This window comes from Capricornis sumatraensis, chromosome 22 (assembly GCF_032405125.1).
Source record: "Capricornis sumatraensis isolate serow.1 chromosome 22, serow.2, whole genome shotgun sequence".
Lineage (NCBI taxonomy): Eukaryota > Metazoa > Chordata > Mammalia > Artiodactyla > Bovidae > Capricornis > Capricornis sumatraensis.
Genome location: NC_091090.1, coordinates 17,809,084 through 17,818,828, shown reverse-complemented (window position 1 = coordinate 17,818,828; position 9,745 = coordinate 17,809,084).

Sequence of the window (9,745 nt, the reverse complement as noted above, 5' to 3'; positions counted from 1 at the left end):
TTGCTCCCTTGTCTTGGCTATTGGGAATAGTGCTGCAATGAACATTGGTGCCCGTGTATCTTTCCAAATTGTGATTTCCCCTGGATATATGCTTAGGAGTGGGGTTGCAGGATCACATGGTAACTGTATTTCCAGTTTTTTCAGGAATCTCCGTATTATTCTCTGTAATGGCTGTACCAATTCCCCCAACATTGTAAGAGGGTTCCCATTTCTCTACAACTTCTCCAACATTTATTATTTGTAGACTTTTTGTTGATGGCCATTCTGACTAGTGTGAGGTGATACCTCATTGTAGTTTTAATTTGCATTTCTCTAATAATGAGAAGTGTTGAACATCTTTTCATGTGTCATTTGGCCATCTGTATATCTTCTTTGGAGAAATGTCTTTTTAGATCTTCTGCCCCTTTTTTGTTTGAGTTTTTTTGTTTTTTCAATTGAGCTGTATGAGCTGTTTGCATATTCTGGAGGCTAATCCTCTGTGAAAAATGCTATTGGTAATTTGATAGGGATTGCACTGAGTCTGTAGATTACTTTGGATAGTAATATCATTTTTGACAATATTGACTCTTCCAGTCCAGAAACAGTGTATCTGTCCATCTGTTAGTGTTATCTTTGATTTCTTTGATCATTTTCTTAAGGTTTTCTGAGTACATGTCTTTCATCTCCTTTAGTTCAGTTCAGTCGCTCAGTCGTGTCCGACTCTGTGACCCCATGAATCTCAGCACACCAGGCCTCCCTGTCCATCACCAACTCCCGGAGTATACTCAAACTCATGTCCATCGAGTCGGTGATGCCATCCAGCCATCTCATCCTCTTGTCGTCCCCTTCTCCTCTTGCCCCCAACCCCTCCCAGCATCAGAGTCTTTTTCAATGAGTCAACTCTTCACATGAGGTAGCCAAAGTATTGGAGTTTCAGCTTTACCATCAGTCCTTCCAATGAATACCCAGGACTGATCTCCTTTAGAATGGACTGGTTGGATCTCCTTGCAGTCCAAGGGACCCTCAAGAGTCTTCTCCAACACCACAGTTCAAAAGCATCAATTCTTCGGTGCTCAGCTTTCTTCACAGTCCAACTCTCACATCCATACATGACCACTGGAAAAAACATAGCCTTGACTAGATGGACCTTTGTTGGCAAAGTAATGTCTCTGCTTTTGAATATGCTGTCTAGGTTGGTCATAGCTTTCCTTCCAAGGAGTAAGTGTCTTTTAATTTCATGGCTGCAATCACCATCTGCAGTGATTTTGGAGCCCCAAAAAACAAAGTCTGACACTGTTTCCACTGTTTCCCCATCTATTTCCCATGAAGTGATGGGACCGGATGCCATGATCTTCGGTTTCTGAATGTTGAGCTTTAAGCCAACTTTTTCACTCTCCTCTTTCACTTTCATCAAGAGGCGTTTTAGTTCCTCTTCACTTTCTGCCATAAGGGTGGTGTCATCTGCATATCTGAGGTTATTGATATTTCTCCTGGCAATCTTGATTCCAGCTTGTGCTTCTTCCAGCCCAGTGTTTCTCTACATGTACTCTGCATATAAGTTAAACAAGCAGGGTGACAGTATACAGCCTTGACGTACTCCTTTTCCTATTTGGAACTAGTCTTGTTCCATGTCCAGTTCTAACTGTTGCTTCCTGACCTGCATATAGGTTTCTCAAGAGGCAGGTCAGGTGGTCTGGTATTCCCATCTCTTTTAGAATTTTCCACAGTTTATTGTGATCCACACAGTCAAAGGCTTTGGCATAGTCAATGTAGCAGAAATAGATGTTTTTCTGGAACTCTCTTGCTTTTTCCATGATCCAGCGGATGTTGGCAATTTGATCTCTGGTTCCTCTGCCTTTTCCAAAACCAGCTTGAACATCTGGCAGTTCATGGTTCACGTATTGCTGAAGCCTGGCTTGGAGAATTTTGAGCATTACTTTACTAGCGTGTGAGATGAGTGCAGTTGTGTGGTAGTTTGAGCATTCTTTGGCATTGCCTTTCTTTGGGATTGGAATGAAAACTGACCTTTTCCAGTCCTGTGGCCACTGCTGAGTTTTCCAAATTTGCTGGCATCTTGAGTGCAGCGTTTTCACAACATCATCTTCCAGGATTTGAAAGAGCTCAGCTGGGATCCATCACCTCCACTAGCTTAGCCATTCATCTCCTTGGATAGGTGTATTCTGAGGTATTTTGTTCTCTTTGATGTGATGATAAGTAGGATTGTTGCCTTCATTTCTCTTTCTGATCTTTCATTGTCAGAGAATAGGAATGCAGGAGATTTCTGTGTATTATTTTTGTATCCTGTATCTTTACTAGAGTCATTGATGAGCACTAGTAGTTTTCTGGCAGCATCTTTAGGATTTTCTGTGTAGAGTATCATGTCATCTGCAAACAGTAATTATTTCTTTTTCGATTTGGATTCCTTTTATCTCCTTTTCTCCTCTGTTTGCCCTCTCTTCCTGCTCTGTTGGTTGCTTGGCCTGAGATGTTTCAGCACTGGAGCCTACAGGCTTTTGGTTGGGGCCAAGTCTTGGTGCCAAAATGGTGGCCTCCAGGAGAGCTCATGCCAATGAATATTCCCTGGTACCTCCACCACCAGACTCCCTGTACCCACAGTAAGCCATGGCTGCCCCATCCTCATGCTACCTCCTCAGGAGACCCTCCAAGATCAACAGGTGGCTCTGGCCCAGGCTCCTATGATGTCACTGCCTTCACCTTGGGTTCTAGTACGAGATACTGTGTGCACTCTCCAAGAACGGAGTCCCTGTTTCACCCAGTCCTGTGGACTCCTACCACAAGCCCCACTGGCCTTCAAAGCCAGATGGTCTGGGGGCTCCTCATGGTACTTGACCTTTAGACTGGGGAGCCTGGCTTGGGACTCAGAGCTTTCACTCCTGTGGGAGAACTTCTGTGATATAATTATTCTCCAGTTTGCAGGTTGCCCACTTGGGGGGTGTGGGATTTGATTATATTGCAAATGCACCCCTTCTACCGTCTCATGGTTTCTTCCATGTGTCTTTGGATGTAGAAAATCTTTTTATTTTTTTGTAGCTTCCAGTCTTCCTTTTTTTTTGGGGGGGGGGCACTTCCCTGATAGCTCAGTTGGTAAAGAATCTGCCTGCAATGCAGGAGACCTCAGTTTGATTCCTGGATCAGGAAGATCCCCTGGAGAAGGGATAGGCTACCCACTCCAGTATTCTTGGGATTCCCTGGTGGCTCAGCTGGTAAAGAATCCGCCTGCAGTGTGGGAGACCTGGGTTTGATCCCTGGGTTGGGAAGATCCCCTGGAGAAGGGAAAGGCTACCCACTCCAGTATCCTGGCCTGGAGAATCCAATGGACTATACAGTCCATGGGGTCGCAAAGAGTCCGACACGACTGAGCGACTTTCAGTCTTTTATTGATAATTGCTCAGCAGTTTTGAGTTCGGCGTACTTGTGAGAGGAGGTGAGCTCAAGGCCTTCCTACTCTTCCATTGTGCCTCTAAGTCCTTTCATATCATTTTTACAGCATTTTTTCCCTCCGGAAAGTTGAAGCTGGAAGTTTTGGGAATTTTCTTGTTTTGGGTTTCCCCGCTCCTCCCCTTGCTGCTGTCTGTCTTGCCTTTTTGGTTATTAATGCTGTTGAAACATCTGCTTCTCAGAAACAGACTCCCATTTGCGCATCACTATTTTTTATACTCCTCAGTTATTCTACCTCCACACAGTGAAGGAAGAGTAGAGAAGACAGTGTTCTAAGTGACAGGTGTGGGGAGAGACTTCACAAAATCAAAAATACTGGGAGATTTGATAAATGGCTGTTAATGATGAATCCAGCAAGAAAAAATTCTTGAGTACGCACAAAGGGAAGCTCTGGAAGTGGAACTCCTGCCTTACTGGCTGCTTGGGTTGTTTCTTATATTCTAAAGACTCAAGAGTGAGTGATGACTTTGGCTGTGGGCCTCTGGTGGGAAATTATGTAAATCGTAGTAATCAGCCATACTCTGTGTTCTGGCCTTTTCCAGGGTGAACTTACAGCCGGGGCTCATTAAAATTGGGCGAAGCAAACCATTGAATAGTTTGTTTTTTTTTTTTTTAAACACAAATCATACTGATTAGTAAGAGGACTCAAGCTTGAAAGCAATAGTTTTTTCTAAACTTCACATTTTAAGCAATTAATGTCTCCTTGGTAGGTTTTCAACTTCAGGATTTAGTTATTCTTACATTGGGGCAGTAACATTAATATCCAGATGTTACTAAATAATGGAGGTCTATTTTCTTTGTGGGATCTTAGTGCCCCAACCAGGGGTGCCAAACCCACACCCCCTGCATTGGAAGGATAATTAAACACTCGACTGCCAGGGAAGTCCTGTAGGTCTGTTTTCTTTTTTTAATTCTTGCCTGATTTACTTATAGCAAAATCCTAATTTAAATTCAACTTTTGTTCATTGAATGCCAACACTCTACTAAGTACCTGCGATAGAATAATGAAATAAGCGGGCGTTTTCCCAGTTCTTGGGGCATTCAGTCTAACTGGAAATGGGGTGGTAGACAAAATAAAACAAGCAAGGCCTATAATTGAGTGAGATAAGTTTTAGTTGTAGGAGTGTGGAGCAGATATTCTCATGAATCACACCTAGTAGACAACCCCATGTGTTATATTCAGTAGGTCCTTTTTGATTATTTGATATATATTTGGCTTCCCAGGTGGCTCAGTGATAAGGAATCTGCCTGCCAATGCAGGAGACCTGAGTTTGATCCCAGGTTGGGAAATGGCAACCCACTTGCCTGGGAAATCCCATGGACAGAGGAGCCTGGTGGGATAGTCTGTGGGACTGCAAAGTTGGACACGACTTAGCAACTAAACAACAACAAACCCCATGTGTTATATTTAGTAGGTCCTTTTTGATTACCTATTTGATACATGTTAGTGTGTATATTTGGAGTAGGCAATGGCACTCCATTCCAGTACTCTTGCCTGGAAAATCCCATGGATGGAGGAGCCTGGTAGGCTGCAGTCCATGGGGTCACTAAGAGTCGGCACGACTGAGTGACTTCACTTTCGCTTTTCACTTTCATGCATTGGAGAAGGAAATGGCAACCCACTCCAGTGTTCTTTCCTTGAGAATCCCAGGGATGGGGGAGCCTGGTGGGCTGCCATCTATGGGGTCGCACAGAGTCGGACATGACTGAAGCGACTTAGCAACAGCAGCAGTGTGTATATTTAGCCCTCCTTGAACGTTTACTTGCATTGCTCCTCTCCAGCCCCTTCCTGATTGGGAATTTGTCCTTCAGAGTTATCCCTTGAACAGAAGGTTCCCTTAGCTCATCAAGAAGTCTTGAGACTTCCCTGGTGGTCCAGTGGTTAAGACTTTGCTTTCCAATGCAGGGGGTGCAGGTTTGATCCCTAGTCAGAAAGCTAAGATCCTTCATGCCTTGTGACCAAAAATCCAAAACATAAAACAGAAACAATATTGCAACAAATTCAATAAAGACTTTAAAAATGAGCCACATACAAAAAAAAAAAAATCTTAAGAAAAAAAAATTTTAAGTCTTTTATTCTGTGACTCCTGTCTGAACAGGACCTGTAGAACATATGGGAAGTAGATGAATTCCTATTAAACATGCAAGTTTCTATTAAGATACATGATTTTGTCTTCTGATTTATTTTCTTAAGGCTTTCTTCATCTTGATATTTTACTTGGGCTTTTCTATTTCATAACAGCCAAATACCAAGAAGAAATATCTTTCCCTGATAAAGGTTTGCTGCAAAGCCCAGGGCAATAAGTATTATTCTAGGAAAGAATTAATTTGTATTTTTTTAATGTGTAATTCAGACTTTCACCTAAAACAAAATGCCTGTAACTCTGAATTAAGAATGTTTGGGCCAATTAGTAATCCTAGCAAAGGAGAGAGTTCTCTGAAACACAGCACAGAAGAGACTCAATTTAAGAGCCGACTTCACTAGCATCCTTTGAAAATGTAGCCATTTATAATGAGGTGGGGCCTGGATTGCCTTAAACCCACCTTTCATGGGATTTTCTGTGAGTGGTTTGTCAACTCTCCTTGTTCATCTCTTCCCAAAGATTGCATGTAAGAGGCAGCATTGACTTCTAGGAAAGGTAGACCAATTAAATGCCTGGCAGGGAAAAGATGAAAGGATGGGGGTATGTATTTGCTGTTCTTATCAGCCCATTAAGCTTCAGGTTCAGTCTTTGATTTCCTGAATTTAGAAAGGCCTGTTGATCTCAGAATTTCCACTTAAGGGCCTGACCATTAGCCCAGCAAGCAGCTTCCATTAAAGGCTGCTTCTGCCATCAGGGAATTTGAAATCCTAGAGATGTGTTCAGTCCCTGTGATAGCTGTGTGCACGGATGAGGTCCTCTCCATCCAAGTCTTATGAGTAATGTGAATAAAAGAATGCTTTTATTTGCATGATCCCATCCCACCTATTCACAGGGATTGCTACATGAGCCTCTAACTTATAGGGCTGGAAGAACCCCCAAAATGGCCTCGAATGCATCCCCTACCCCTGCCTTCCCTGATAGTTCAGTTGGTAAAGAATCCACCTGCAATGCAGGAGACCCTGGTTCGACTCCTGGGTCGGGAAGGTCCCCTGGAGAAGGAATAGGCCACCCACTCCAGTATTCTGGCCCGGAGAATTCTATGGACTGTATGGGGTTGCAAAGAGTCGGACACGACTGAGCGACTTTCACCCCTGCCTTGGTCAGGGCTGCGTTTTATTCCTGACTAAACATTTTCTTTCCTAGAGATCCCTAAAGAAGATGAATCCAGGTACAAGTTCAGGCACTAGTTAGGAAGTTCTTTCCTGAAAGAGCTTGAGCAGCCCCTGGTTATTTCTTCTTAGTCTAATCTCAGTGGGCACGGAGCACCCTCCCAATTGGTAAGCCATTACTTAGTCCTCTTAGTCATCTCTTGTCTTTGGGCTGAATCATCAGATTGTACCTCTGGGATAACCATTTTCGAGCTATCCCTGACCCATTCTGCAGGTGCAGGGTCTGGATGACGCGAATGTCCCAGTTGGTGGGTGCAGTGACATTTCTCAGAATCTCTGGCATTTTACCAGTGTTGATTTAGGCGTGTATATCTTGTGCTATTAGGATCGTCCTTTGAGTCCAGAAAGTTTTCCACATTTGCCTTTTGACTGATCTATGCGTTAAGATTAAACTCACAAACTCTGTGCCAAAAAAATAGGAAAAAAAACTAGGAAGATTTTACACAGTTGGCAGAATCAGTTAGGCAGAAAGTAAAATTTTAACTATGTGTTTTTATTTCTTGCCACTCACACTGTTGACCTATTTGCCAGCAAATATTTGTAGCTGTTCTGAGCGTGGTGCTGCTGGGGACACGTAAATGAGCCTCTCCAGTCTGTGTCCACCGTGAGGGACAGGAGGCAGGGTGGGGCCGGGGTGCCATGGAGCATCTTGCCACTAGGGGGTAGCATAGAGCTGCAGCTCTCAAGTCGTGGGTCCCTTAGCCTCACAATTTATGTATTATAGAAAACCCTCTGGAATGTTTTCTGAACCACTTGTACCGCTTTTTCAGACTTTCTCTTCACTTTAAGATTCACAGAGGAAAGAACTCATCGGAGGTCCTGGGAAAGGCCGAGAAAGCTACCAGAGTGATTTATACACAGACTTTAAAATAAAACCCTCTCTCCAGACTTAGCAGGCAGTATTGCAATGAGGGGGTCAGCACTGTGCTTGTCCATGTCTGAGCTTTGTCGGGGGGAAAAAAGACAAAGAACTCACCCAGCTGGCAGAAAAACTTGATCCCTAAGCCAAAGGAAGTCAAATTTGAACTGTCTGCTTTGTTTTTGTCACACATACTTTTATTTCACCACACTGGAGCATTGTGAATTGGTGGAGAGACGCTGTTGAACCCAAATTTGTCAATGACATCTGCAGTCCTCACCCTTGGAGATGTGTCTTTTGTTTGGTAGGTGGGTTTATCTTACCAGGCCCTAAGTGATCTGGCCCCTGCCTGCCTTTCCCAGTTACATTTACCTCTTTCATATTCATTCTACACAGAAGTTTGGGATACTATAAAATAAAAAGCCAGGCAGTAAATAGTCTTAACTACTCAACTTCACCATTGTGGAGCAAAAGCAGCCATAGAACGAATGTGAACAAATGAGTGTGCCAATAAAACTTTATTTATAAAACCAGTGGTGGGCCAGCTCCTGCTCTCTTAACATACCAAATAGACTTCAGCTTTAGGCTGTGTGCTTAGAACTCACTCCCCCAGATGATCCTAGGACTTGTTCCCTTACTCCGATCATGACTCTCAGATGTCATGTCATCAGAAAGGCTTTCTCTGACTACCCAGTCTAAAATAGAGCTCTGGGGCTTCCCTGGTGGTCCACTGGTTAAGAATCTGCCACCAATACAGGGATCACGGGTTCCATCCTTGGTTTGGGAAGATCCCACCTGCCACAGGGCAACTGCTGAAGCCCACAGGCTTCACAACAAGAGAAGCCATCACAGTGAGAAGCCGGCACTCACCACAACCAGCACACAGCAACGAAGTCCTAACACAACGAAAAATAGATGAGTGATTGAATGGATTAATAAAAAAATAAAATGAAACTCTGCTCTCATATCTCCATTTCCCCTCCTCCTCGCCTATGATAAATACTTCATGGAGTTGCTTTACTAATAATATTGATCACATCTTGGTAACTCCTCAAGAAAAGCATGTGTGTTTATAGCCAGAAAGTGTATTTTTTTCAGAGTATCTTTTATATGTGTTGCAGTCCATTTACAGTGAACAATCTCTATGTACAGAAATAGCTTTGCTATGCAGAGTTTGTTTTCATTGCATTCCTCTAATGACTTTTCCCCTGAGATTTAGGCCGAGTTTGGCAGTGCCAAACATATCATATGGTGACTTGGCACAGGGTGATGTGAAAGAATTGCTTTTACTAGATCCTCATTCATGTTTTTGGCTCTTCCTATAGATTATAAGTTCTGCCTCATATGTAATTTTCCCAGAACTATTTATGGAAAAGGAGAATTTCCTAGAAAATTTGCATGTTTCCCAGAAGCAGAGGAAGCTACAAGGCTGGTCAATACAAAGTGAACAGGGAAACTGGGAGGTGATCAGAGAGGAAATTCATGTCAGGAGCTGATAACTTTGGAGGACACAGCTCCAGGGAGGAGAGAGACGTCAGATCCTAGAGTCCACTCTAGGGGTGCGTGATCTTCCTGCTGAACCCTTAGGAAATCTATGTTAGTGCACCACTTTGAGTGCAGCGGAGCGAAGTCTCTCCATGTGTGTGATGCAGAGTGTGTGTGCCACACTTCATGGAGGTGACACCAATACTGGAAATCAGATGACTGGACATATTCTCAAGGCATCTACACCACGGATGCAAAGTATCTCAAGAGCCGTTGCATTTCTAATGTAAAGAGTGACACCAGGATTAATCCAGTGAAGGGACCTGAAAGGCAAGGGATCCATCCTGCTAGAAGAGAGGCTGTATCTGAAAAGCAGGAAGAGTTCAAGGCAGGACAATGTGAGAGAACTGCAGTTGCAGGTGATGCTAAGACTCCATGGACATGGCATCTTTTCTGAGCTTGTGGTCCCATCATACTTTGATTGGCAGTCTTCATGATCTTTACTAGTTTCTAAAAGAAGGTGTTTTTGTAAATGTCTTATGTAAAGTATGGTGTTGTGGATGGTTTTCTTGATTGCTAAGAAATTATGCTCAAGAACTATACTGCGTTCTTAAGGTAACATGATTCTTTTATATGATATGAATGCACAG